This window comes from Arvicanthis niloticus, chromosome X (genome assembly GCF_011762505.2).
Source record: "Arvicanthis niloticus isolate mArvNil1 chromosome X, mArvNil1.pat.X, whole genome shotgun sequence".
In the NCBI taxonomy this organism is placed as follows: domain Eukaryota; kingdom Metazoa; phylum Chordata; class Mammalia; order Rodentia; family Muridae; genus Arvicanthis; species Arvicanthis niloticus.
Window position 1 is genome coordinate 5,825,145 of NC_047679.1, and position 22,302 is coordinate 5,847,446.

Consider the following 22,302-nt stretch of genomic DNA (forward strand, 5'->3'; position numbering starts at 1 on the left):
GGTGAGTGAGTAGGCAGTAAATTCATCCTTCTTAGCACTTATCAGAGAGTCTTAATGAATGCTTCAAAATTATTTCACTTACAGAAGTTTACCATGGAGGTTGGTGTATGTGACACGGAGCATTTAAAAGCCTGCTGTTAGGATTGTTCCATTATTAAGGAAGGTTTTTATTGTGCATAAGAAAATGAGAGCAAGCCAGCCAGCAGTGGCACAGCAGCTTAGGCGCGGGCCTGCAGAGGGCGAACCCGTACCCTTTGCGCTCTCTCTCTCTCTCTCTCTCTCTCTCTCTCTCTCTCTCTCTCTCTCTCTCTCTCTCTCTCTCTCGGTTCGAATCCCGCTTTCCCTGTGTGACTCTGCCCGAGTCTCATGGGGGAAAAAAAGTGAGAGCAGCCAGAGGCATCTGGAAGAGTCTGGAACAGAGAGAAAAAATAGTAGACTAAACATGGCCAGCAGACTCAACAAGGTTAGGGGAGTGAAAATAGTGGAGATAGTGGGAGAGAGATAAAGATAGAGCTAGAGCTAGATGATAGATGATAGACGATAGACGATAGACGATAGACAATAGACAATAGACAATAGAGGATAGATAGATTAGAGAATATAAATGAATATTGGGTTATTTGGAGAGTGAGTAGCTGATGGTGGGGAGGACCAGTAGACCAGTAAGGAAACTTGGAAATGTGTAACAAGTACTTGTGAATAAGGACTCACTAGGAACTGAGGTGAGGGAGCCTGGAGACCAAGTGGGGTTTGATATATTGATATGCAGCCACAGGTAAGTGTCAATGGAGAGCCATAGATCCTTTCTGCCAAAGGTAAAGGAAATGAGTCCTTTTGGCAAATGAGAACCAGGTTCACTGAGGAATGTTGGTTTAATCTAATCACCAGAAAGCTTGAGCAGTCCAGGTTGAGCTCATTCCTGGATATTTAGACAGTCTGAGACCTAACAGGTTGACTGTCAATGAAAAGTGCCATCTGGTACAGCACGTTTCCTGATCATATCCTGACTTCTTTGATAGTGCCACTTATACAGTTCTTTTTCCTAATGCTTTGGTATATAAGAAGTAACTGTACTTTGGCTATCTTATGTTCTTTCTGGGAAGGAAAGAAGGAATTGAGGGAGAGAAAGGAAGAAAGGAATGAAGGAGGGAGGAAAGCGAGTTATAATTCATTCCTTGAAACTACCAGAACCATGGATAAAGCACCATTGTGATCCTGAAAATTACTCATCAATTAAAGATGTCTTATTTTGGTTCCATGTGTGTACTCCTAATGACCTCTCAAAAATAAACCAGGAGTTGGGATTTATATCTAATTTGTGATCTTCCTGCTCTGCCTTTCTTTCATATCCTACTGTCAATCCTTTATGGGAATAACACCTATCAGTTATCACAGTTATCATTCTATGGAAGCAACTTGTTCTCACAACTGTTCTGCACAATTAGTAATTTGACATCATCTTAGATCCCATAGTGTGAAATGGGTGCTGAGTGCCATGGAGAAGTGACCATAAGTCTTCATGTGCTCACTTGAAAATAGACTTTGATAGACATGAAAGAAAAAAGAAAATGAGGTATCTATTGTTATTTAGATATTTTTAATTTTCCATCCTGAAACTATTTCTAACACTAATAAAATTCCACTGTCTGCTGAAAATATCTAACTTGGGTGACTTCCTAATTTTCAGAGTCCTCAAGATGCTTCATCCTTGGAATCAAGTCTGAAAGCCCAGTTTTTTCCAGAACATGCTGTACTAATTTTTAAAAATAATACCAAATCAACATAAAGTACACTGAGTGACTTTGAACATGGAAAATAGATCTTGAATTTCACTGTTATGATCTAGCAAAAAGTTCAATTAGAACAGAATAAGTTATACTACATGGTGCCTAATTTTGAAAAGAAATTTCTCATTACATCAATTAGAAACAAATTAATGGCAAAAAAAAAAAGAAGAAAAAGAAAGTACAGAAATGAGTTAGGACCAAGAATGTTCCAATAACAAGACTAGTTCAAATATATAGGCAGGGACCTGTTGAATTGTGTCAATTAAGTGAAATGCAGTAAGATGGGACATGGAGATAAAAGAGTTTAATAATAATTCAAGATCCAGGCAATAAGGTTTGCCCCCTTCTTTATGTTCATGTATGCCTATATGTAGACTTAGAAACGTTAGCTTCTTGCCATCAGGAAATAAATTTCTGTCTCCTGACACTCATTTGTTGTGGTTACACCATTTTGGGTTCATTTAGTTTGTTATTTTAATATATTTGTGTCTATGTGAAAAAGAAAACAATTCAGAAAATGAAACTGGGGGTGTAGCTCAGTGGTAGATACTGACCTAGAATGGACAAAGATTTAGGTAAAGTCACTGGCACAGGGGAAAAAAAGTTTAACACTTTCAACTTAGTGTACCAAAAATTGTCTGTAATCTCTGCACTGGGAATGCTGAGGCAGCAGCATTATGAGTTTGAGGTCAGCCTGGATTACACAATGACTCTGTCTCAACAGCAATAGCAGTACACAAAGAAAGCTTAAGTCTCATTACCCACAGATAACTGTTATTTAAAATGCCTCATTTATCCTTATAGAACTTTTTTTCATAAATTATGGTAGTTTGGAAATATGTTCAGAAGAGTTTTTTGCATTCCTCCCTTCAAAAGGTAGAGCCTAATTTCCTTTCTATTAATGGGGTTTACACTTTAGTATCCGGCTTCTGGATAAAAGAATGAAGTAGATGTGATGAAATATTACTCGAGAACCCTAATCATTAAAAGTACTTTCATTCTGAGTGTTTCTCTTTTTCGTTTTCACTCTTTGTCTTTGTCCCATTCTTCTCCATGGGGGAAGCCAAATGCCATATGGGTACATAGAAGGAGCCCATATGGTGAAGGACCATGGCCTCCTGCCAACATCCAGGTCAGTGAGCCTCGTTGGAAGCAGATCCTGCAGCCCCCAACAGGCCTCCAGAGACTTCAGACCTAGGAGACATCCTCATATCTACTGTACCAGACAACCTAAATAAACAGCCATCCAGCTAAGCATCCCAAATTCTAGGAGCACAAACTACAAGATAATAAATTGTCTTAAGGTAATACATTCTGAGGTAATTCGATAAGCAACAATAAACAACTAATCTACAACACTATCTACCTATCTATAATATATATTTATAGTATACCCATACATATATGTTACACATATACAATGTTATATACTTATACAAAACAGAAAAAATATCTCACATACTGTTTATAAATCCCTCACTTCTGATTGATAATAATAAATACAAACCTTTCCGAATATCTATATCATCTATATCTAAGCTATATGCTCAGTGATATTATTTTAAGATATAGGGAAAAACATCCACAGTTTCTTTTAAAAAATATTTCATATGTCTGATGGGTATAAATTCATTAACCAGTGAAAAAAATCTACCATTTACTTACCATTTTAAATCAGATGAAAAATGCAAACATACCTCTGCTAGAAGGAGAAAGTAAATTCTGAGGGGTAATGGCTGATTTTCATCCTCATCCTAGTTGTGAGATTTTCAACAAAAGTGAGGGAGACAGGGAGTAGAATGTTTCCATGGGTTGTTTGAGGAATAATGCAGAAAGTTTAGGAGTGAATTGCTGGAGTAATAGTGTAGAGACTTTGGGGATTAAAGAATTCCAGGAGAAGAAGAAAATCCAAAGACCATGGGCTGCTCCCTACATCAGTGGAAAGGAGAAGGAAAGTTGCAGAGAAGAAAAAAAAAAAAAAAAGGAGGCAAAAGAATAGAAACTCAGGAGCTAATAAACCCCAAGCAAGACCCAAGAGAATGGCCCACAGAAATGAAAGAAAAATCTCTGAAATTCTCAGACACCATTGAAAGAAAAAACAAAACACAAGAGACCACTTAGTCAATTAATGATCTTCCAACGTCCCAAAGAAGGTGAACAGGACCAGCAACTGGGACTAAGTGTTCAAATACCAGAGACACTGGGGGACATTTTTTTTACACAAACCACAGGATTACTCTTTGATCTTTTTCAATCAGCCTTTAAGGATCAGTATGTGGTTAGGGGAACCCCACAAATATATTCTATCCTTCTATAATGAATTAAGAACCATATTCACATGCATTCCCAGATTATTGTCTGCTTTCCTAGCTCACATGCTAAATACAGTAATTCCACATTTATCTTTCAGCCTCAGGTATAAAACTACCACAATGTCTGCTCCCCACCCCCCATTTTTAAGTTCAGGAAGTCACTGGTGAGTAAATGAGTGAGGATGTATACATACATAGTGAGATTTTGGTTTCTTTAAAATGTATGTAGTGAGAATTTTGGTTTCTTTTAAAACATGGTTATGTAATGTGAATATGTCTTTGTTTTAATTCCAAGTATGGGATATGGGGCTGCTTCAGTTTGTCCACTGCTGATAACTATGATTGTCTCATGCTCTAGGAGGGGTATAATTTTGCCAGCTGTAGATAGTTTAAATCTGGGGACTCTGGAAAGGGTATAAATGGGAGAGCCATAAATGGGAGTGGTGGCTGCTGCTGCCCCTGCTGTTGCCCCTGCTGCTGCCCCAGCTGCTGATGGTCCCTGCTGCTGCTGGATGCTGTTGTTGCAGTTTGTCAACTGACTGTGAGCAGAGAGATGAGAAGAAGAGATTCAATATCTTGACGTGAAGACTGGGCTTACCACAAGGAACTCGACTTCCCTAATCAGCAGGGAGTAGTATAGAAACATCTACACCTCCTTTCCCTTCTAACTTTTTTTCTCTCCTACCTAGTATTGGAAGGGATTAGGGAGGAATAAGGATGGGAAGGGTAGGGTGATAGATATAAGAACCCAATAAGTTACCTAAGACTATACCAACATATGTATAGACAGAAGGCAAGAGGGATGTTAAGAGTGATGTAAGCAAACAAGCAGTAAAGTTGGAGTTGCAAGACCATTAAGGACAAGTGAAGAGAAAACCCTTTGAAGGATAGCTGGTCTGAAATGACCCTTTGATAGAGAACTGGCCTGAATCTGGCTCTGCAACCATCTAATCATGGAATCAGATAAGGCTGGCTCAGGAATTGAGGCAAAATCTGCATAGTTGGAACTTTAAAAACAAAACATCATAAACAGCTATGCCATTTCCAGTGTCTTCATATTTATAAGCAATCAATGATTATATGACATGCAGATTATGCTTAGATTCAGGCAACATAATGAATGAGATGTATTACAATGATTCATTGATATTATCAACATGTTATCATTTAAAATCTAATCACTTGGAGGTAGACATTGCAGGTATAATTTAGAGTTAAAAACTCCTCACATACTTCCTATGCTGAAATTTGAAGTCACTGAACTATGAACATATATTTATCTTGTACAGGTTAAACACTATTAGAATTAATGAAGATTTTAAAGCTGTTAATTCAAAAATAATTATTACTAACTTCCAAGTAGTACTTCATAAACTTCCAAATATAAACTGCACTTTATACTTTATTTAAAAGAGACTATTAATTGACAAGTTTAAGAGGAACTTGAATTTCTTTATAAGCCCAGTACTTACTAAACCTTAAACTCAGTAATATTATAGCACAAGTAATCCTGTGTCATATATGTTGATGCCTTACAGAATTCTTTAATAATTTTTTGAGAACTTTGTACACCAGTACTACCTCTATACCAATTCCACTCCCTACCTCCTTCCAAGTCCTCTGCTTCCCAAATGCATCTTCATAAATCACACACACACACACACACACACACACACACACACACACACATACACACATACACACAAAACCTACTATGTGTTGCCTATATGGATATGTGTCCAGGACTGATTACTTGGAATCCATGGAGGAGCTAGTCTTTGGAAGATGTTTCATGGTATCATTTATATTATACATTCTAAAACGCGTAAGACTTGTTGAACTTTAAAAACTTTAAAACAGCTTCTCTCCATAAAACCTCATTTGGAAGGGAATGCTTCAACCAATGATCATTGTTCAAATCCAAGATGTGAAGAAGAAATATCCTCATCCATAGTTCATTCTACTAGAGAGAAAGAAAGGCTTAATAATGTGGTATCTACCACAGAATTCTATTTTGACAGAAAAGGCTTCAAATTATCTTGTTTACCCATCAACCCCATGTGAAAGTGAGCACCCATTTGCTTAGACAAATTGCACTAGAGTCACCACACAAGCAACTCTGTAATTGATAATACCTGAGAAAATAATGTCTCTGAATTATCTTACTAGACACTTAATACTAAGTATTTTATGTTTTCAAATATCCTTATGATCTTCACTCTATTATGATGATTTTCAACATTGGCCCTAGCTTTGATTAAAAGTGGTTTTAACACTTGCCTTTTAGCATTTAGTCAAATATGTATCCAGTACACTGCACTAAAGATTACACACAGATCCCAAGGGCCTATAAATAGTCCCTGCAATACTTCAAAGAACCTTCTGACTCCAAATTTGGAAAAGAAAATAGGATGATGGAGATAATTCTGTTTCCTGACAGGTGAGCTAGACTTTGTAGGAGAATGGGCCTATTTCCTTTACTCTAATTAAGGGGGCAGGAGGGGTGATATGAAGCCTCATTGAACACATGAGATAGGACAATCGGGTAAGGGTGCATGTGTTAGGAATTGGTTCTAATGCTTTGTCATAATTCAGCTCCCCAAAAGCCATGCTTCTAGACCTGAGTATCCCTGCCCACAGCTGGCTTCGATCTATAACAAAGAATTGCCAAACTGCCATTGGCTTGGCAGGGTGACAAGGCAGAACTTTCAGATTGTGCAGGCAAGAGACCAAGAGAAAGGAAAGAGAGGAGAGGAGTTGCCATGCTTGGGAAGAAGAAAAATGAAACTCCTTCAATTGACTTAGGAAAATTGGAGAGGAGAATGTATGCTAGCCATGGGAGGATTAGAAATGCCCAACCATTGAGCTAGTCAAGGTACATCAAAATTAGCTGACACATGCATGTGTACCTGTGTGTGTGTGTGTGTGTGTGTGTGTGTGTGTGTGTGTGTGTGTGTGTATGCCTACTACATGTGTGGAGTAGGCCAAAAGAGGATGCTAGATCCCCTGAAGATACAGTTATAGGAAGTTTTGAGCTACCTGATGTAGGTGCCAGGAACTGAACTCTAGTCCTCTGAAAGAGCAGCAAGTATTCGTAATCACTGAGCCACCTGTCCAGGCCTGGTTTACAGCTTTTAACTGTTTCTCCAGCAGGAATGTTGATGGAGAGTGAGTATCAACTTACACATAAGCTTTGTTCTTACTGTGTTTAGTGTTCAGAAAAATCAGAATGTCTGGGATTTGTCTACTGGCAAGCCAAGGAGCAAACAGAAAAACATCTCCCAAGAAAAGCAAAGGGCACACAGTTGGGTTCAAGCTAATGAGCCTTTAGAATTATAGAATCACCAAAAATCCAGTTGCAAAAAATGTAGCTAAACCTTCACGAATCTATTGAAGAAAAGTGTATGCTATCATAGTATTAATTTAACAATAGGATTAACACAGTGGTCAAAGGAAAGAGCACTTATTTTTAAAACAAAGAATTGCAATTCAAGGTCTGCATCGGTGCCCTGAGCTGACCTAGGGTACCAGCTCTACACTAAATCCCAGAACACCCAGAGGAGGCTGGACTCCCAGGAGCTCCAACATACCCAGGAACATAGGATCATAGGACCACAGGATCTCAGGAGAGTGGTCACACCAGGATTTTAGGATCTCAGAAGCAGCCTGAAACCCCAGGATCTCTTACACCCAGGATCTCAGGATCATAGGATCACAGAGACAGCTGGACTCTGAGGCGTTCTGACACAACCAAGCTAACAGGGGAGACAGGCTCCAGTCAGAGACATCGAGTGCAGGTAGCACTAGAGATAACCAGATGGCAAAAAGCAAGCACAAGAACATAAGCAACATAAACCAAGGTTACTTGGCATCATCATAACTATAGCAAGCCCTGAATACCCCGTGACACTGGAAAAGCAAGATTCAGATTTAAAATCACTTCTCATGTTGATGATAGAGGACTTGACGAAAGACATAAATAACTCCCTCAAAGAAATACAGGAGAACACAGGTAAACAGGTAGAAGCCATTAAAGAGGAAACACAAAAATCCCTTAAAGAATTACAAGAAAACATAACCAAACAAGTGAAGGAATTAAACAAAACCAATCAGGACGTAAAAATGGAAGTAGAAACAATAAAGAAATCACAAAGAGAGACTGCCCTGAAGATAGAAAACCTAGGAAAAATATCAGGAGTCATAGATGCAAGCATCACCAACAGAATACAAGAGATAGAAGAGAGAATCTCAGGTACAGAAGATACCATAGAAAACATTGACCCAGCAGACAAAGAAAATGCAAAATGCAAAAAGCTCCTAAACCAAAATATCCAAGAAATCCAGGACACAATGAGAAGACCAAACCTGAAAGTGTTAGAACAAAAAAAAAGCAAGTACACCCAAGAGGAGTAGATGGCAGGAAATAATCAAACTCAGGGCTGAAGTCAACCAAGTAGAAACAAAAAGAACTATACAAAGAATAAAAAAACCAGGAGCTGGTTCTTTGACCAAATCAACAAGATAGATAAACCCTTAGTCAGACTAACCACAGGGCACAAAGACAATGTCCAAATTAAAATTAGAACTGAAAAGAGAGACATAACAACAGAAATTGAGGAAATTCATAAAATCATCAGATTCTACTATAAAGACCTATAACTGAACAAAACTGGAAAATCTGGATGAAATGGACAATTTTCTAGACAGATACCAGGTACAAAAGTTAAACCAGGATGAGATAAACCATCAAACCAGTCCCGTAACTGCTAAAGAAATAGCAGCAATTATTAAAAGTCTCCCCACCAAAAAAAGCCCAAGACCAGATGGTTTTAGTGCAGAATTCTATCAAATCTTCCAAGAAGACCTGAATACCAATTCTCTATAAACTATTCCATAAAATAGAAACAGCAGGAATAATACACAATTCCTTCTATGAAGCCATAATTATGTTCATACCTGAATCACACAAAGATCCAATAAAGAAAGAGAACTTCAGACCAATATCCCTTATGAATATTGATGCAAAAATACTCAATAAAATTCTTGCAAACTGAATCAAAGAACATGTCAAAACTATCATCCATCTTCATCAAGTAGGCTTTATCCCAGGAATGCAGGGATGGTTAAATATACAGAAATCCATCGATGTAATCCACTGTATAAACAAATTCATAGAAAAAAACACATGATCACCTTAACAGATGCTGAAAAAGCATTTGACACAATTCAACACCCCTTCATGGTAAAAATCTTGGAAAAAATAGGAATTCAAGGACCTTACCTATACATAGTAAAAGCAATATACAACAAACCAGTAGCCAACATCAAACTAAATGAAGAGAAACTTGAAGCAATCCCACTAAAATCAGAGACTAGACAAGGCTGCCTACTATCTCCCTACCTATTCAATATAGTACTCAAAGTCCTAGCCAGAGCAATTAGACAACAAAAAGAGGTCAAAGGGCTACAAACTGGAAATGAAGAAGTAAAAAGTTCACCATTTGCAGATAATATGATAGTATACTTAACCCAAAATTTCCACCAGAGAAATTCTTTTTGTTTGTTTGTTTTTTGTTTTGTTTTTCGAGACAGGGTTTCTCTGTGTAGCCCTGGCTGTCCTGGAACTCACTCTGTAGACCAGGCTAGCCTTGAACTCAGAAATCCACCTGCCTCTGCCTCCCAAGTGCTGGGATTAAAGGCGTGCGCCACCACCGCCCGGCAGACTACCAAAGAAATTATAAACCTGATAAACAACTTCAGCAAAGTGACTGGATATTAAATTAACCCAAGCAAGACAGTAGCCTTCCTCGACTTAAAGGATAAACAGGATGAAAAAGAAATTAGTGAAATGACATCCTTCACAATATTTATAAATAATATAAAATACCTTGGTGTGAATCTAACCAAGTAAGTGAAAAGAAAGATTTGTATGACAACAACTTCAAGTTCCTGAAGAAAGAAATCAAAGATCTCAGAAGATGGAAAGATCTCCCATGCTCATGGATTGGCAGGATCAATATAGTAAAAATGGCCATCTTGCCAAAAGCAATGTACAGATTCAGTGCAATCCCCATCAAAAATTCCCACACAATTTTTCATAGAGATAGAAAGAGCAATTTTCAAATTCACTTGGAATAACAAAAACCCAAGTTATTGAAAACTATTCTCAACAATGAAAGAACTACTGAGGGAATCATCATCACAGACCTCATGTTGTACTACAAAGCAATAGTGATGAAAAACCTGCCTGGTATTGATACAGAGTCAGCCAGGAAGACCAATGGAGTAGAATTAAAGACCCAGAAATGAACCCACACAGCTATGGTCACTTGATCTTTAACAAAGGAGCTAAAACCATCCAATGGAAACAGGACAGCATTTTTAACAAATGGTGCTGGCTCAACTGGAGGTCAGCATGTAGAAGAATGCAAATCAATCCATTCTTATCCCCTTGTACAAAGCTCAAGCCAAGTGGATCAAGGACCTTCACATAAAACCAGATACACTGAAACTAATAGAAGAGAAGGTGGGGAAGAACCTTGAATACTTGGGCACAGGGTAAAAGTTCCTGAACAGAACACCAATGGCTTATGCTTTAAGGTCAAGAATTGACAAATGGGACCTCATAAAATTGCAAAGCTTCTGTAAGACAAAGGACACTGTCAGTAGGACAAAACGGCAAGCAACAGATTGGGAAAAGATCAGTAAAAGATCTTTACTAATCCTACATCTGATAGAGGGCTAATATCTAAAATATACAAATAACTCAAGAAATTAGACTCTAGACAATCAAACAACCTATTAAAAATGGGGTACAGCCCAACAAAGAATTTTCAACTGAGAAATATCGAATGGCTGAGAAGCACCTAAAGAAATGTTCAACATCTTTAGTCATCTGGGAAATCCAAATCAAAACAACCCGGAGATTCCACCTCACACCATTCAGAATGGCTAAGATCAAAAACTCAGGTGATAGCAAATGCTGTGGAGGATGTGGAGAAAGAAGAGCACTCCTCCATTTCTGGTGGGACTGCAAGCTTGTCCAACCACTCTGGAAATCAGTCTTGAGGTTCCTCAGAAAATTGGACATAGTATTACCTGAGGACGCAGCTATACTACTCCTGGTCATATACCCAAAAGATGCTCCAACATATAATAAGGACACATACTCCACTATGTTTATAGCAGCCTTATTTATAATAGCCAGAAGCTGGAAAGAACCCAGATGTCCTTCAACAGAGGAATGGATACAGAAAATGTGGTACATTTACACAATGGGGTACTATACAGTGATTAAAAACAATGAATTCATGAAATTCTTAGCAAATGCATGGACCTAGAGACCGTCATCCTGACTGAAGTAACCCAATCACAAAAGAACACACATGGTATGCACTCACTAATAGTGGATATTAGCACAAAAGCTCACAATACCCAAAATACAACTCACAGACCACATGAAGCTCAAGAAGAAAGATCAAAGTGTGGGTGCTTTGGTCCTTCTTAGAAGTAGTAACAAAATTGCTACAGGAGCAATTATGAAGACAAAATGTGGAGCAGAGACTGGAGCAGGGACCATCTAGAGACTGCCCAACCTGTGTTTCCATTCCATGTACAATCACCAAATGCAAACACCATCGTGGATGCCAGGAAGTGCATGCTGACAGGAGCCTGATATAGCTGTCTCCTGAGATGTTCTGCCAGAGCCTGACATGTACAGAGGTGCATGCTCACTGCTAACTATTGAACTGATCATGGGGTCCCCAATGGAGGAGTTAGAGAGAAGACTGAAGGAGTTGAAGTGATTTGCGGCCCCATGGGGAGAGCAACAATACCAACCAACCAGAGCTCCCAGGGTCTAAAGAGCCAGCCTGGGAACACACAAGGAGGGCCATGTCTCCAGCTGTATATGTACTGGAGGATGACCTTGTCAGGGATCTGTGGGAGAGGAGGGTCCCTAGAAGGGTAGATTCCCCAATGTGGGGGAATTAGAGGGAGTGGAAGCGGGAGTGGGTGGGTGGGGGGCACACCTTCATCGAAGCAGAAGGAGGGAGGATGAGATAAAGGGTTTCTTTGGCAGGGAATGGGGAAAGGTGATAACATTGGAAATGTAGATAAATAAATTATCCAATAAGAACATAAACAGATAATTGAACTGGCTATTGCAGTATAAAATTCAAGACTTATTGCCAACAAGTTAATATTACCCACATTACTGGAATTCCTTATAATCCTCAAAGACAAAGGACTGTGGAAGGGGCCCATGGAACTTTAAAATAATATCTTCATAAACTAAAAAAGGGGAGGTATATCACCGTTTACCACAAATTCATTTAAATCATATTTTTATTTAATTTTTTTTTTAAAAAAAAACTTGGATTCTAAGGAATTTTCTGCTGAGTGTCTATGGCACTCTACAACTAGTCATACTTATGTCTAGTTGAAAGAGAAGGATCCACTTACTGGCATATGGCATGATCCCAATAAGGTATTTAATATGGAGAAGAGGTCATGTTTTTGTTTTTTCTGCAGGATGCTGAAGGAGCATGTTGGCTGCCGGAGCAAATGGTGAGAGATGCTGTTGCTGAGACAAAGAATGATACTGACCTGTGAGCTTGCTGAGTGCCCTGACAATGGCAACTTCGAAGCTGTATTGGATATCTGTTCCTGACCCACCTTTGCTTTCCTATATCCCAGATGGGACAAGCTGCCTTGCCTTAAGTTTTTAGACTTTGGGGGACAGAGAATCAAAAAGAGAAATTATAATTAATGACTCTTGTATATTTCTTAAATGTGACCAGATATTCAGACTCAATCATCTACTGGTCTAGAAATCAATATAATATTGGAAATAACAGTCTTCATTTGGAAGTCTGGTTCTGGACATTTTCAGAGACATATATGGAAGTTAGCTGCAGTTCTCTATGATGTTATGTTAGCAAGAGATAAAGTTGGGACAGGATCTGGATTTCAAACATGTGTTAGTACATGTGTTAAGGCTCTTTTAATTGTCAAGTTAAAAATACTTTTGTTTCTTCTACAGTATTTAATGTAAGTTGCATTGATTGTATACCTTCTAATTGTATTTGTTTTGAAACCCAGCATGTCAGTTACAGAGGTCTATCAACCAGCTTTTGTTTTATTGGCCTGAGTATTACAGAACCTTGGTATTCTGAAAAAAGCTTGCAAGTACTAGAAGAAGAGAGTCAGGCTTTAAGCAGAAGCAAGAGAGTAGTAGGCTTGATTATTGCTGGTATAACAGGTTTAATTACATTAATTGTTAGCACCACTGCTTCTGCAATTGCTTTGACACAAGAAGTTAGGACAGCTACCTTTGTTAATCATTTAGCAAAAAATGTTACTAACATGTTAAGTATACAAGAGTGTTGCATTTGGAACAACAGATCGATGCTCTTTATCCTATTCAAATTATTGGAAGGAGGTTCAGAGTTTAAGAGTAAAACGCCATCTCGAGTGTCATGCCAAATGCCACTGGAATTATGTTGCTTCTAAAATTTACAATGATAGTCATTATATTTAGGAAAAAGTTTAAAGACACTTGGTGGGTAATTGGCATAACTCTAACACCTCTCTGGATGTTTTAACTTTGTATAGTGACATTATGAATTTAAAGAATGATGTTCTGCTGAGCATTGATGCAGCAGATGCTGCTGATAGAATTACTTATGGCCTGAGATCAGTATTTTCATTTTGGTCAAGCTTCAAGAATGGCATATATAGCTTGATCATGCTAGTCCTTTTTGTCCTGGGAATACTTCTATTCCTGCCCATCATGTTAAAGCTTGTCTTTAATAACATCAATATGTTGGCAGCTAAAATACATGGTTTGAACCTGAAAATGGACCCCCAGATAGTGTTATCAATTTAACTGTGCAGAATCTTACCAGTCCTCGGCAAGCCAAGGATAGGCAAGATTCTGCACAGTCTTACCAACCTAAGACAGAAGTGCATTGCTTTTGATAATATGTATTCCACGATGGATAAGGAAGGCATTCTTGTCAGAATGACCTAAGACAGGCTCAGTCTTGTTAATGAAATAAAAAACGGGGAGATGCAGACAGCTTTTGGGTCTGCTGGGCAAGAATCTGACATTGGCCGAGGATAAGGAAATGGGCTGCTTGGCAGGAATATGACATTGGCCAAGGACAAGGAAGTGGGCTCCAGGCAGAAATCTGACATTAGGCTACAACAAAGAAGTAATTTCAGGCAGGAACCTAAATATTAGGCTAGAACAAGGAAGTAATTTCAGGCAGAATCTAAATTTTAGGCTAGAACAAGGAAGTAGGCTTCAGACATGAAAATGACTTTGGGCTAGAACAGGGAAGTAGGCTCAGGTATTTTGGTCATCCTGATAAGCTCTTAGAAACAGTGATCACAGGAGTGTTCAGGGAACTTTGTTTATTGCCTTGCTTGTTCTTTGACTGTTTGTGTTTATTGTCTTGCTTGTTCCTTGACTATTTGCATCTATTGTATTGCTAGTTCCTCAACCTAGACCTGACTTTAATATTTGCATGTAATTAAAATGGTATAAAAGCAAAAAGGAGGAGGGGGTGAGATAGGAGGTTTCTGGGGAGTGGAAATGGTTAAAGGGGATATCAATATTCAATAAAAATAAATAATAAAAAAGAATTGTAATCCATGCATATTAAATTGGGCTATCTCTATATAGGTTAGGAAAGTCAATGGCAGAAAAATTTCAGAATCCAAATACATCATATACATAATACATCATATACATATACATAATCTGAGTATATATGCCTGAGTATTTCTTTGTACCACAAGCATGCAAGAGACCACAGAGGTCAGAAGTATTGCATCTCCTGGAACTAGAGTCAGACTGGTTGTGCGTCATACTACATGGGTGTTGGGAACTGAATTCACTCCTCTATAGAGGAATGAGTATTCTTATCTGCTGTGCCATCTCTCCAACTTGACAAAAGTTTTTAATCAGAGACTCTCAGAAAGCATTCTTTTCAGAAGCTGTCTATTACAAAGACAGGAATTCCAAAATGTAAACACGTTATGATCAGTTCATCATTTAGGGTAGCTAATCAGTCTCCTTGGCTAAGAGATGTGGACTTCCATTATTTTTCCAAGTCGATTAGAACATTTTATGCTTCCATCTTTAGCAAGAAAGAGGCGTAATCCCCCTCACAGTCTCTCTGCTGCACTCTAAAAAGCATTAACCTTAATCACTCCATTTTCTTTCACAATAGTATTTATAAATTTGGAACTTTGTGAGGATTTCAGAATGTATCATTCTCGAATATTACAGGATTAATGTGTTTGCTTATAGATCTTTTCTAGTTTTTTTAAACAGTATTTAAGACAGTTCCCAAACTGTGAGTATCATGATACTTATATAAGCTACAAAGACAACCAAAATCCATAGCAAATAATGAGTTATTTGCTTAGAGTTTTCTGGTCAGGGGGTGTTTCCATTAGGCTATATTAGAACAGCATGTATCTGAGTGGGGGAAGTTTTGTATGTACTCAATAAGTATTTATAAAGGACTTCTTCTCAGGGTAAGTAGTAAGTACATGCTGTGCTCGGCAAAGGGGGAGTCACAAATGCAGCATGATATGGCTCTGGCTTTCAGGTTATTTGTACTTTAGTTTGCCTAAAATTAGCAGTCATACTTTCTGGCTTCTTTATGTTTTACAGTTTATACAAGGTTTCCTACCCTATTGTTGCCCTCAAAGATTCTGCTGGTAAGGCCAGTACTGTTAACTCTACTTTAAAGATGCAAAAACTGAGGCTCCAAGAACTACAGATACATTTAGAAGGCTGTTAACATCACACAAACACATAGTAACTATTCAAAACCAGACTGGTTCTGATTTAAAATTCTTATTTGCCATAGCAAAGGAGAGTCAGGTTTTGCTAAGACAAGGTATTCAGAAATGAGTGCCAGCTCTTTTCCACTGATGTTTTTCATGAGCCACACAGTTCCATCCAGCCCTGGCAAACACACCATGAAGTAGTGAAGGGGAAAAGACTTGTTTCCTCTCATCTAAAGACCTCCAAATTAACAGGATGTTTAGCACATGTGGAGTGGGAAGCAAGAAAGAAATTTGTGAGTAATAAAATGGACTGGAAGTGGAGTCAATCGAACAGTAACACATTTACAAGGGGATGGTTCTTGTTCTGGAGTTTAAGATGGTTACCAAGTTTAGCATTGTGCATTTCGGAGTCTGCCCCTTGGTCTGGGATCTAGTAGATATATATGCCCAATAAATAGACAAAGCACTGGAGACAAAGAGATAATAACTGTAAAGTAATCTCACTATGTAGTGTATCTTTAAATGTGATGAAGAAGGAATCATAGGCCAATAGGAATTAAATGTTTTGCTTAGTGCAGGGGAAGATTGGAAAATATACTATGAGGAGAAAATCAAGTTAGGGCCCTGCTCTGTACTGCCTGTAGAATAATCTACAGTAGCCATCCATCCTTTTGGTTTTGAATGAGTGAGCTTATTAAGTATGCAGAAAGCAATGGAGCAAGTAACAAGTAGCAGAGAGATAGAAGCAGCAAAACATCACCAAACCAGGAGCTCAGAAGATCCAGTAGAGCCAGCTGGGAAAAGCCTGACCTAGAGAACAAAGGCAACATATTCAAACTGGGGGCTTACAAAGCTTCACAATTAACTGGTGAAAGTGAAGCAGTCAGCTGGGGTTCTCAGCTGAGAGTATCACCGTGCATGAGTTCCTGGCTTTCCATTCCTGTTCCTATTGCCATCATTTTAGAACCAAGGGATAAACAATAGTAAGATCCATGGGAAGAATTTCCCTTCTAGGTGCTCTCAAGCACACCCTGTTTAACACCCTTAGTTGCTTGTTGTTTTTCCATCTCCCTGCCATAGGCCTACCTGACTCAGCACAGAGGTGGGGATTAGGGGGAGGAACAAAAGAGCACCAGCCTCTGTCCATTTGGAATTTTTTTGTCCTTAACATTTGATGTTGTTCATCTACAATTCACTTAATATTATGAGATAGAGCTCTGCAATTTCATTTTGGTAAACAGTCATGTGCTGTTTAGAGTTGTTCAAAGTGGATGGATAGAATGAAGGAAGGAGAAAAAGAAAAACCCTGGGACATCTCAGAATGATGACATCACATAGGATTTCTCATTTGATGCTTTCATTCGGATTTTCTATGTCTCAGAAATTTTGCTGTATTTTTGTAGTGAAAATTATGTAAGAAGGAAAAGCATACTTAGAACCCCCCAAGCAAATAGGACTACAAATATTTCCTTCTGGATAGTTCTCACTTGCCTTAATATTTCTACAGAAAGCAGGACTTATTGTCATGGAAAGGAGAAATGACCTAATTTTTTTGTCTTTTTTTTTTTGTCTAAAATATCACATTTGATATTTTATTTTCAACATGAACTGAATAGTATTTGGATAATGATATGAAATATATTTTTAATAATAAAGATCTGTCCCAAATACTCTAGAGTAGACAAAGAGTTCAAACTGGATATAAATTTTGCAATGAGTCTCAGGTATGAAATAGCCCTTCAGTTCTTTCCAAAGAACCTAATAAAGAAATTAACACTTGTCCTTGTGTTTTCTGCTTGGCCTCTATGGCAGCCAATGTCATAGGGTTAGCTTAACTGCAAGCATGTCATTTGTGCTAAGAATTTGAGGGTTCAAGAAACAATACCAGAGGTGCAGCTCAGCACAAAGGTCTTCCGAATAATATTTATGGGGTCGGTGCACATTTTTTCAGAACCTTAACAAGTTAAAACACTGCTTTGAATAATGTGTTTGTTTCATCTATGACAGGGAATAAAATAATGCTGAATACATAATATTAAAAATAACAATAGCTGATATTAAATGACTACTTGCTATGTGTCAAACATTGTCAGAAAGTTTGAATATAATTATTTCTTTTATTCTGAAATGCAACAGCCCTATTTGAATGCCCACTTGACAGATTTTTAAAAGATGAGGCTCTGAGAGTTTGAGGAGCTTGTTCAAGTTCCTAGTATAGTAGAAGTAAAATTCTAGGCTAAGTTTATCAGGATTTAATTTCCATGTACTTAATAATAGATGTTTTTAATTGGGATCTATTAAAGGTAAACAATGCCTACCCAATACATTCACATGGTCACCAAAAGAGGCATATTCATTAGAATGTTAAATAGATGGACTATTCCTAAACTTCCAAACTAGAAAAAGGACAAATAAACACCACTAGATGAATATATAAACAAATAGCAATACACTGATGCACGTCACGGCGAATGCTGAACATTAGTGAGAACAAGTTGCCTAAAACTGTATGCAACTACTAGATAAATATCACTAGTATTGTGCCAAGAAAGCAAACAAAAACACAACAAAAACCCAGATTCTAAAATGTACACAGGGTCTTCTTTAATTGTTCTATTAAAACACACAATACGTAGACTAAGGGATGTCAGTTGATATTCTTTGAGGTCAAAAGGAAGGCAAGACAGTAGAGGGAGTATTGTGGGTGCTGGTCATCTTGTTTCTTGAGCTGAGTCCAGATTGCAAGGATATTCGCATCATGGGTTAATGGACAAGTTGCTTTTCCACATGGGTAATGAGTTGAGGTGTAAAATGTCTAAATGTTCCTCCATTTATTATAAGATTATGCCCTGACTATCTACCATAAACAGAAACTATTGTGACCCCCAAATGCTAACTTTTGACTTTAGTGACACAACATACTGTAGAGTTCTTTTCTCCTGACTGCAGGACTAGCTGTGACCATAACTCACTGTCACTCTCTGCCTGGTGGCACCAGGACACAAGATGATCCACAGCCAAATGCTAGCTCCCCAAAATATCAAAATTCAAAAGTTGAAGTTTGATGTCTAATAAATTACTTTTATGTCACCATATCTGCCAAAGACCTTTTATAGTTGATGATTGACATCTGGTTTAGTGTCTACTTCAGGGGAACTTAAAACCTACCACATACAGGATAGTAGCACAAAATGATAAAGAAGAATCATGGAAATACTGATTTGATAATGATCTGCTTTCATAAATATAAACAATTAACCCTGGAGAGCGACAAATAATATCCCACAACAGGCTCCCTTGGTTACCTTGCCAGAAATCAGCAGCACAGTGTATCTGTTTGGACAGCAGGGAAGTGTTTGCTTTAATATCACCACCTGCAGAATGAAATTCAACCAATTAAGTTAGGAAATTGCCATTTGCAGATAATTATTATTTAGCCAGTTTCTAACTTCACAGGCTCTGCAGCCATTTGAGGACAAGGTCTCACAACTGCCACAGGGTGTGGTGTCGGAGATGGTCTATTTTAACTTAATGATCTGGAAGAGGAAATAACCAGCATGGTAATGACATTGCAAACGATGCTAAATTGAGAGAGTTGCAAATGCTAATAAAGGCAGGAGACCAAAATGGGGAGACTTTGCTGATAAAATCTAGGCTTTAGTGAAGAATGTCAGTCCATTGAATTACCAATTGCTGGCCCCAGCAGTAGATAGATGCCTGAGCATACTCTGCTGAGCTCAAAAATAAAGGTCTCCTATCTAAAGTAATTGAATATTTTATTTTAGCACTGCAGTTTAATAGAACTCTTTTTATTTAAAATTGTTTCTTCATTGCAGAAAAATGGGACTCTAGTGCAAAGAGTACTCATGTATGCTACACTCAGTTTCCCCTATTATTGGAATCATACATTAACAGCACACATTTGTCACAACTAATGAACCAATATTGGCATACTGTTATTTTTAAGTTTTGTTGTTGTTGTTTATCATAAGTTGACAAATTGCAGCATCTACTTATGGTGTACAAAGTGATTTTATGATGTATCAACCCAATGTGGAAAAAATTAAATCGTGCTAATTAAAATAAATCCATCATCTCAAATACTTATTTGTATGGGGAGAACATTAGAAATGGACTTCGTGTTTTTAAATATACTTTATTGTTTAGCATACTCATTACACTGTAGACTATATTTCAAACAAACAAATGATCTTTCTAATGTAGGCTTTGTTTCTTCTCCTTATCACCTTCCCACAACCAACAAGCCACTCTGCTTCTTTGAGTTTCAGTTGTTTTAAATTCAACATATAAGGTAGAACATATATAATTATCATCTGTGTATCAGACTTATTTGTCTTAGCATATTGTCCTTCAGTTCCATACATATTGTTACAAATGATCACATTTCATTTTTAAAGGCTAGAATAGTATTTCCTGGTATAGGCATATCACATTTCCTTTATCCTTTCATGTGATGATGGACACCTATTGGCTATGGTGAATAGTGCTGCAGTGAATATGGAAGTTCAGACATCTCATCATAATGATTTCAAAATGTTTTGGGTAAATATACCTAAGTAAGATGGCTAGATCTTATAGTGATTCTAATCTTGGCTGTTTCAGGAACATACATGCAGTTTTCTGTAATGACTACATTAACTTTCTTACCAGCAATGCAAAAGGTTCCCTTTTCTCTATATCTACAATCAGTATTTTTATCATCTTTTTGATAATAGAGCCTCTTAATGGGCTGAGATGCTGTCTCAAAGTAATTTCTGATTTCCATTTTTCTGATCATCTGTGATGTTCAGCAGTTTCTCATGTGTACTTTGGACATTTGTACGTCTTCTTTTGTTAACCAATCATTTTAATTCACTAACCAAAAATTCCATAGCTAAAGTCTATTTCAGTGATGGCTTTTGCTCTTCAGAATTTCCTTGTCAATGGCTGTTAAAAATCAGAATATTGGGACTTAACTCAGCAGTTAAGAGCACCTATTGCTTTGTAAAAGACCTATATTCCATTCCCAGCACCCCAATTACACAGTAAGCTATGACTGTCTTTTACTAGAATTCCAGTGTAGTATATTTTGGTCATCTGCATGCCCATAGTATACAGAAGCTCATGATACATATACATATACATGTGTGTGTTGTGTGTGTATGTATGTATATGTGTGTAGGTGTGTAGGTGTATATGTGTATATATGGACCCTCCTGTTGAGTGGTCCTCAAATTCAGTCAGACATGTTGATTCCTTACAGATGTTAGTGCCACTTTTGCACGTTTAGGGAAATCTTGCTATGTTGGTCTTTATTGTGCTTCAGAAGTATCACATCTGGGGCACAATTAACTGTTGCTTTCCTCCATAGCATCTTCCATACATATATATAAACATACACACCTATACACATACACATGCATATATATATATGTGTGTGTGTGTGTGTGTGTGTGTGTGTGTATGTTAAATTGGGAAATTGGAATGGAGATAAATAAGCCCCTAGTTTGAGGAAACAGCTAATTTGATTGAAAGTTTGTATCTAGAATTTGACATAGCAATATTTGCCAAGACTTCAAAATCCTCCAAAGCCTTGCCTTTTCTCCTCTCTTAACTTTATGCATTGCAGAGTACTTCTGAGAAGGAATCTGGATCTCGCAGCTCTTTCAGATATAGGCCATTATTAACTATAACTGGTGCCTGACTGGTATGATGGTATGTGAGCAAGGCACATTGATGAAATGGTAAACCTTGATCCATCCTCTTCTACTTTTGCTTCCCCAACCCCCATATGAGACAGCCTCTAGTCTATGGGACTGGCTAAAGTAGAAAAAATACACTTTCACTAGCTGAGATAATACTTTGGAAAGGTTTTGCTTTGGGTCACTAGGCCTTACTCATAAAGAAGGGTTGGGGAGGACTTCAGAGTGATTGTATGTCCCATGCCTCAACCCAACCACCCAGAGATCTCTACAGTCTTTACCAGGAAATCTGATGCATTCCTAGAGGTAGACCCCTCTGAATGCTGTCCTTCCATGAGTCTCTTATGCTGCTCCACATTTAGCCTCATTAAATTCTAAAAATTGTTGTGTACGTGGTTCTAACAATTTGTCTCTTCAGAGGCTTCTGCTCCAGGTAAGCATAGCTCAACTGTCACTCTAGATGCGCCTGTATTTCCACATTCAAGGGTAGCATTTTGCTCTAAAGCCTCAGTTCTGTAATTGAATCAAAAAATAACTGCTGATTTCCAACTTTTGTAGATTTTTCCCCTAATAAGAATGAACAATGACATCTTCATATCAGATCTGAAACAGGTATCTGTCTCACGTTGGTGTATAGTTAAATAACATGGTTAGAAGATACTGAATACTATTATTCTAAGAAATGTCTTGAAA

The 22,302-nt window shown here is 37.8% G+C and overlaps 1 pseudogene across 1 annotated transcript in view; it reads right to left on the reverse strand.

Moving 5' to 3' along the window:
- LOC143435468 (phosphoglycerate mutase 1 pseudogene) overlaps positions 1 to 19,281 on the reverse strand; it is a 33,426-nt pseudogene extending 14,145 nt beyond the window's left edge. The window contains exon 1 of the transcript XR_013105802.1: positions 19,213 to 19,281. The product of XR_013105802.1 is annotated as a phosphoglycerate mutase 1 pseudogene (transcript). The remainder of the gene's footprint in view (positions 1 to 19,212) is intronic.
- Between the last annotated feature and the right edge of the window lie 3,021 nt (positions 19,282 to 22,302).